This window comes from Anneissia japonica, unplaced genomic scaffold (genome assembly GCF_011630105.1).
Source record: "Anneissia japonica isolate Jap-2015-1 unplaced genomic scaffold, ASM1163010v1 scaffold287587_len645178_cov120, whole genome shotgun sequence".
NCBI lineage: Eukaryota > Metazoa > Echinodermata > Crinoidea > Comatulida > Comatulidae > Anneissia > Anneissia japonica.
Window position 1 is genome coordinate 377043 of NW_022718938.1, and position 8428 is coordinate 385470.

The window sequence follows — 8428 nt, forward strand, 5'->3', positions numbered from 1 at the left end:
TATGTTCTAATGTTTTAAATATGTTATGTTACTGTAATATATTGTTTTTAATATATTTATATTGTAATATATTTGTTATTTCTTTATATGTATGTATATAAGTATTAAATTTTTTTATTTTATTTTATTTTATTTATTTTATTTCGAAAATCATCCAACAGCGGAAGCCAATTACAGGATGTCTTATAATACATATAAATATATAGAAAAATACAAACAAGTGAAAGATAAATTGATAACTAATATTACAGTATAAAATGGAAAGAGAAATTCTTACATCTTAAGCTAAAAATTGCAAGTTCAAAAAAATACAGATAAAAAATCAAGATAAGTATATAAACAAACAAATGCAAAACAAGTAAATAAGGTTGCATGTTAAGTTTTATTATTTTTATTATTCTTACTGTTTGTGTACTCACCATTTGTAAATAGAAATTGGTTAAATAGTATGATTCTTGACAGTAGCATATGTTTAGTTAATGTTAACATTAAACATGATAAGCCTAGTTAATTTATGCTATATAATCTTGCCTTACTTTGAATGGCAACAGTTTAATACTATGGAAATAAACTATAGGAAAATAGTAATTGTTTAATAAAAATAATTAACCATGGAAGAATAACAATTCACATTTTAACTAAAATAACAATGGCAAAGAGGGACAACTAAAACGATTATTTAGCAAATAACTATGGCAAAGAGGCACAACTATTCATATACGCATACGCATTCATCCTTCACGCAGTGACGTAACGCCTATGCGCTCTTGTGCGGGGCCCCAGACCCCTAGGGGTCCATAAGCCCCCCTACCCACAGGGTCCTCGATCTAGCACCTTAAGCCAAAAAGGCTTTGTTGATACATAATAGCATACTAATGTTAATTCATTTTATTGTTTGTATACTTGGTTAGCCTATACATGGGTTTTTAATCGTTTGTAATTTTATTATTTATTATTTCGTTTCTTTTGTATTATTGTACATTTATTTTATAGTTTATACGTGACTAACATATGAAATTATAAATTGAATGTTATTTTTAAATAATCTGACTCAAAATTGCGTTGAAAGGAACTAAACTGGGTACTTATATCCCTTTGCCAAAGTTTGTCAACATGTCTTGAATCAGAAAACCCACGGCAAAAGGGCATAACTGACATTTAGAGCGCAAAAATCAATATTTATATAAAAATGTGTGCTACACTGGAAGAGACATTATTTTTCTATTTGAATACATTAACCATGAAATCAAATACTGAAACACATTTTAGGGCTAAATAAATTACACGTTTTGCTTAATATCTCCAAAACAGCAAATTGTCAGTTATGCCCTTTTGCCATGGGAGGGCAGCACACACACAAAATTAAGGAATTAACCCACCCAGAAAAAAAAAATTCACTTAGGTATTATGAAGTGAAGATTGCGATAAGCTTTTTTTGAATGAACTAAGGCTCTGGTGAAAAATATCGATCAACGTAAAATTATGAGTAAATTTATTAAATGAGACGGCAAGACGATGAATAAAACCATTTTTAGTGCAATTGACTCTTTTGAAGGGAACCAAAAATAGGTCATTGCGACGAGAGCCGGGTCTATTGATCTTTAGAGGAAATAAGGAACATAAAGTAGTATCAAAAATGGAATTAACACATTTAAAAAGAAAAACCATGTCAAATATATTTCTCCTTTCACTAACTGAGGGAAGAGTGTATGAAACAATATTATCATTTTTAAAATTGTGATTAATAAAATATAAAAATGTAGACTGGACTCTCTCAATCCGATGGGCCTGTGAAACAGAAATAGAATTATAAATAACACTGGAATAATCGAAAATAGGTCTGACTAAGGAGAAATAAAGATGCAATTTGGTTTTTTGGTCGAGATGCTTTGCTAACAATGGCATCAACATGTTGGTTGAAATTAAGTTTTGAATCCAAAAGAATACCAAGATCTTTTTGTACATAAACTCTGCTAATACAAGTACCCTCAAGATTATAGTTAAAAATAAAGGGTAATTTTTTTAGACTAATAGTCATGACACATTTAGTTGGATTGAGAGAGAGATTCCAATCAGCTGACCATTTACACAGCCTATTAAGATCATCCTAAAAGGCTAAGGCTTCATTAATATTCGTGACCCTGTGGAACAGCTTCAAGTAATCAGCAAACATTAAACAATGTGAATTTTGAAAAAAAAAAGGGGCGTCATTAATATACATATTAAACAAAAGCGGGCCTAAAATTGAACCCTGAGGCACTCCGGATGTGACAGGAAACCACTCTGACGCTGCACCTTTATAAGTAACCCTCTGTTTTCTGTTCTGAAGATAGTTTTGTAACCAAGATAGTAAAGAGCCACGAATCCCAAACTTCATAGCCTTGTGGACTAGGAGGTCATGACAGACAGAATCAAAGGCCTTAGAGTAATCAGTGTACACTACATCACACTGACTCTTCTCGTCAATGGTGGTATAGACATACGATAATATAGTTGCCAAATTTGACTGACATGATCTCCCAGGGACAAAGCCATGTTGCTTGGGAGACAAAACGGGTGCAACATGGTTGTAAAGAACATCAAAAACAATTTTTCCAAAATTTTGGAAAGGGTAAGCAAAATTGAAATAGGACGAAAATTTGCAACAGATCCTTGAGATCCACCCTTATGGATTGGGCAGATATTAGCACGCTTCCAAGCAGAAGGGAGCACACCAGAGGAAACAGAGAGCTGAAAAATGTGGGTAAGAGGTGCAGACAAAGATTTAGCGCAATATTTAAAATCTTTGTTACTTAGCCTGTCACACCCGGATGCCTTATGGGGTTGAATAGCTTGAAGAAGCTGTTCCACACGGTCAGGAAGAACTTGAACAGTTGACAGCAAATCAACTGGATAATCTCTTAGCTCGGGATAAAATAAAACATGTTCGTTGTTAAACACAGAATGAAAATACAAGTTGAAAAGATTAGCTTTGGCACTGTCTGTATAGGCATCACATGCTCCATATGAACTCTTAGATGGAGGTAGAGCTTGTTTGTAATTAGCCCGCAGACCAGAACCTTTTAGGATTCTCACTGCGTTTAACAGAAATAGATGAAAGATATGATTAATATTTTTCTTTTGCCAAGTGTTTAAATATCCTACGAGCACTCATAAAATCATCTTTATGAAATGGAGTATTCCATTCTTTCAATATTCTCCTTGATGTTCTTTAAGTTTCAATGCAGATCGCAATCAAACCAAGGGGGAAGATGTTTTTTTAGGAGTGATCGTAGGAACATTATCCTTAATAGCAGCATGAACAACAGAACAAAATGTGTCGAGAGCATCGTCAACATCAACATTCGATAACATATTATTCCATGAAATGTGGTTAAAAGTATTACATAACTCAGACCAATCAGTTTTAGAAAAATTAAAGACAGGTCTACTGCAATTTTTTTTGTTTGCGAGGATTCATAAATTCAAGTTCAATATGAAGTGAATCATGATCGGACTTGAAAATATCATCGCCAACAGAAACTCTGCAATTACGGCAGGGACGTAGCCAGGATTTTGAAAGGGGGGGGGGGAGCCGTTATGCGAATTACGTATGACCCCGGCGGGGTCAAGGGGGCGAATCCCCCTGTGAAGTAGCGCACTCTGAACGCTCTTTAGACTGTTTGAGAGGATAAAGTGAAAATTGCAATAGACGCATTATAAATAAGCGAAAAAATAATTATATAATAAATCAACAGTTGCAGATCCAGGAATTCGAAAGAGAGGTGAACCAGGGAGGGACTTTCACAGACCGAGGAACCACCCACCTCAGGCCCACCATGGTTGGGGCTGAGGTAAGAAAATTTATGATTAGGGCATCTCTAGATGGCCGGAAATTACACTCTCGCACTTCAATTTGAATATATTTTTCCTTTTTTTACCTTAATAAATGAAGGGGGGAGGGGGAGTGCCTTGAATCCACCTCTGCTCGAAACATTCTTTATCCAGAATAGTCATAATCACGAAAAATTGACATGAAAAACCAGATCACATCCTAAAAACAAACAGCAGTCACTAAGACATACATCAGGAGCCGACTCGATGGAGTTTATTGTCATACCCAGGGAAGGGCACAGATCTGTTTTGAAAGGTGGAGGGGGAGGACATTTTGTAAGTCGACACCCACCCCAGCCCCACAATTGTTGGAGCTGAGATGAGAAAATTTGAGGAAATAGTACCTCTAGATGGCCAGAAATGACACTTTTAGTAAAATTCATCATCATCACATCACCATTAGTCAAAATGAAGCGCCAAAAGAAATTCTCATGATCTTTTATCAGGGATTTTTGACAACCATAGAGATCTTATTAATGTATAATATATTATTCCATGAAATGTGGTTAAAAGTATTACTTAACTCAGACCAATCAGTTTTAGAAAAATTAAAGACAGGTCTACTGCAAAATTTTTGTTTGCGAGGATTCATAAATTCAAGTTCAATATGAAGTGAATCATGATCGGACTTGAAAATATCATCGCCAACAGAAACTCTGCAATTACGGTAGGAATTATTACATAAAACAAGATCTAAACTATTTTTGCCCCTAGTTAAAAAAAAATTATGCTGAACAAAAGAAAAACTGTTTAAAATAAGGTCTTTGAAGGAGATATTGATAACATTGATATTCAAACATGTATGACCACCATCAGAATTCCACGTGAAATCTGACAAATTAAAATCGCCAATGAGCATTATATCGGAGGATGGTTCAAACTGATACAACTGAACTAGTGATCTATGGGGAAGTTCACAATCAAATTATATATTTTTTAGTATTCGATGCCTTGAGTTCAATCCATAATAGTTCATTGCCGGGTATATCATATTCAAATAATCTTCTAGAACGATATTTTTCAGTAACCAGGACCATCAATCCACCACCACGTTTATTGTTCTCACGATCCAAGCGATATAGAGCATAGTTGGGAAAGGCGAGTTCGGCGCCGTCCACATATTTATTTAACCAGGTCTTGCAGAGTGCCACAATGTTATACTTGTCATTAACTAGATTCGCCGTTAAAAACTGACCTATAGTCATCCATCTTATTTTTGACACTGCGGACATTTTGGATAATAGATAGCAAGGCAACGTCCATCTTCGGGACCCGGATTTAGTTCGATGTCGCCACTAAGCACACGGAGACAGGCCACATGATTTGAATAGTAAGGTACAGCTCGTCCACAGTTTCTTGTATTAAGCTTCAAAGAAGTAATAATGAGCGACTTTGTACTCACAAGTAAAAACTGGATACACCTTAGGCCTGATCGAGGCCAAATCCCTGTCCATTTGTTTGCATGCCATAGCTGGAATACACGTGTGTTCAAGGTTGAAAGTCACGTGGAATCTTGTTGCAGTGGGCTGGGTAATGTAATAGTTTTGGCTAAGATTAACAACAGCAATCGGAGGACAGATATAGCAAAATTCACCAAAAAGGAGCTCTCTACATCTTCTAGGTGGGTTAAACAACGAAGTACCACAAAACAAATATAGATAAGTTATCAAAAATGCAGAAAATAAGGCCATTTTTAAGGACACTGGCAGGAGACCACAAGATGTCGTACATATATACCTACCTAGCCTAAGCGCCCTATAGTTTCATTAGCAATAGTCCTACTATTTTACCTAGCTACAACATGTTTTTTTGTTAACTTATATGTATAAACATGGCTGCTGAAATGACCGTAGTAGAACCAATAACTCCCTCGTAGAACTGGCACTAGCTACCTAAACTAAGTAAGTAGGCTAGGCCTAGTCCTATCTCTTTAATGGGCTCTCCTCTCCGTGGAATGCCATCCTTGAAGTGCTGAATATTCCGCGATTCTGTATAAATCACATCTTGGCCTAAAGTATTAGTTTATAATCAAGCCAGACTGCTACTAGTTCGTTATGTATGGTAAAATAGGCTTGGCATAGTTCTAGCAAGGGCCTGAGTAGACGACGTACAAGAAAAATTGTCGCTCCACAGGCGGGCCAATGATAAGTCAGCATACTAGGCCTAGCTAGCTATAAAACGGAAACTAACGGAAAAAGACTCGAAATGAACCCTCAAAACAAATTTTCATTTAGTAATAATAGGCCTACTAATACTAACACTAATACTAACACATGGAAATCAGTAGCTCAACTAGGCCTAAAATTATCACATTAAGTGAAAACAAACATGGTCTACCTACAAAGAACTTACTTTTGTTTGTCATCGCACATAAGAAAAAAAAAGAAGGAAAAAAAAAAAAAAAAACATAAACTATAAAGGATCCGCTGAGTGTAAAGTAATTTTCGTAACGTCGTAACATTCTGCATTCGTAAACTTTCGTATTTTCTTGGAAATATTCGCAAGAAATTATAATGAGCATTGATTGGTAGTCGGCTTGGTACCGACTGGTACCGAGATTCACAGTCACTTACCTCGGCAAACCATTCGATGGCATAGTAGCTACTTTCAGTAGCCACAAAAATATTTTGACAAATTTAGTGGGGCCCCGGGCCGGCAGTTCCACACCACCGTCACCACTCTTTATTCTGGCACTGGATATAATATGATGTCCTAGAGTCGATTTCAGACACACATATATGTTGTTGCCCTTGTGGGGCTGAGATTTTAAAAAAATGTATTATTATGGCACGTCTAGATGGCCGGAAATGGCACTCACAGACTTAAAATTGTCTGCATGCTTAAGCCGGAATGATTTATTGTCTTTGTTTCTGGCTTCTTGCACCTTTTCATTCATCATACCATATTTTCTCTATGATCATACCAATTGAAATCATTGATGAAGCCAAGATGCTTGCTTTATGTATTAACAGAACATGGACACTCCCTGGAATTCTGAACCATGGGTAAAGCTTGATAAGTAGCTCTGTGGTATTCCAACAAAATAATCCAAATTTATGAGGGTCTAAGGGAAGTTTGCACTATATAGCAATGAGGATCATATGAACTATGTAGACTAGTGATTCATCCAAACCACAAATATCTGCAAATCTCTTTTCATCCTTAAATGCTCTTCGCAGTGTTTTTATCGTTTGTGTTGCCAGAACCTTGCTTTGGTTCATCAACCTTCAATCCAAGTACAGCATGAAACCGATCGTAAACTTCTTTTTTTCGTGAAGCAACTATTGTCTTATCTTGCTCTGACGACACACGCCACTTTTTTACAGGAATACGATACAAAATATAAAGCAGCATTTAGAAGTATCGGATCCATTTATGAAGTGGAGAGAGTCAATACTTGTAATTTTCTGCAGCTGCGCTAGGTAAAACATCTATGTCATTAATATTTTTGGAGTAGCCCCACAAATATAGCACCGCATAGACAACTTGGTGTCTGTCAATGCATTAATAAACTTTTGGTCAACCATTGCCAATTGCAAATCAAAAGTCACTAGCATATTAGAATGCCCAATGTATATTAGAATGCCGAATATTAAATTATTTAGGAACTCTTTTCTGCCGTCAGCAATTATAGAATTTAATACGAGGAAACTAAGATAATGTATGTTAGTAGAATTCATGTAGTTAGAATTGTGTTTTTGTGTTACCGTGTGTTCAGTTGCAGAGGTGCAAGTGTGGTACAAAACGCGCTCTCATCAGAATGATCTGTGCTGTTAAATTTCTGCTTGTATTGACTCTGGCCAGATGACCCGTCAAAACCCCATTTGCAATTTAGCTTCCATTAAAATAGTTAATTTTCCAGGTTGTCAATAACTTCTGTAAAGATCTCTTTTTGTTCCTGGATAATTCTCAGCGCAGTGTGATCAAGAAGGCTTTGAAGTGGCACTTTGCGGCATGTCTTGTGCTTTTCTCTTTCGCGATTTTTCTGAAAGATTTTCCCATACTTTGATAGGACGTCTAGGTTTTGATTGTTTTGAAGACTCATGTGGGTGTCAGTGCTGCTGATATGGAAGAAATATCTTGTTCTCTGTTCTGTTCCAAAAAATTATTAGTTTCATCCGAAAGTGTAATGCTGTTGTCAAGCCATGATTTGTTCTTTTTGATAAATACCGCTAATATCAAAATTAAAATAAATTTTCATTCAATCAATTTCCTTTATCATATTTTTTTACAATTCTCAATTCAAAGATTGACTGAAAAGGCATCAAGTACAAGTACTTGACGTCCATCTTTCCATATATTTGATACAGGAATCTTGGATGTATTTGAATAAAGTTCCTCTGCAAAATCTGATTTATCGACAGCATATTTTTCTAACAAGAAAGTCCATACATTGCTTACATGCAAGGTCTATTTTCGTAGTCAAATCAGAAGCATGCACGATTTCAAACAATTGACACCTAGATATACTTCTAGGTGCAGGGCCGGCGGAACGTTTTTCAAAGTGGGGGGCCCCACTTATAAGCAGGCGCGTAACAGGGGTCTTGGATCGGGG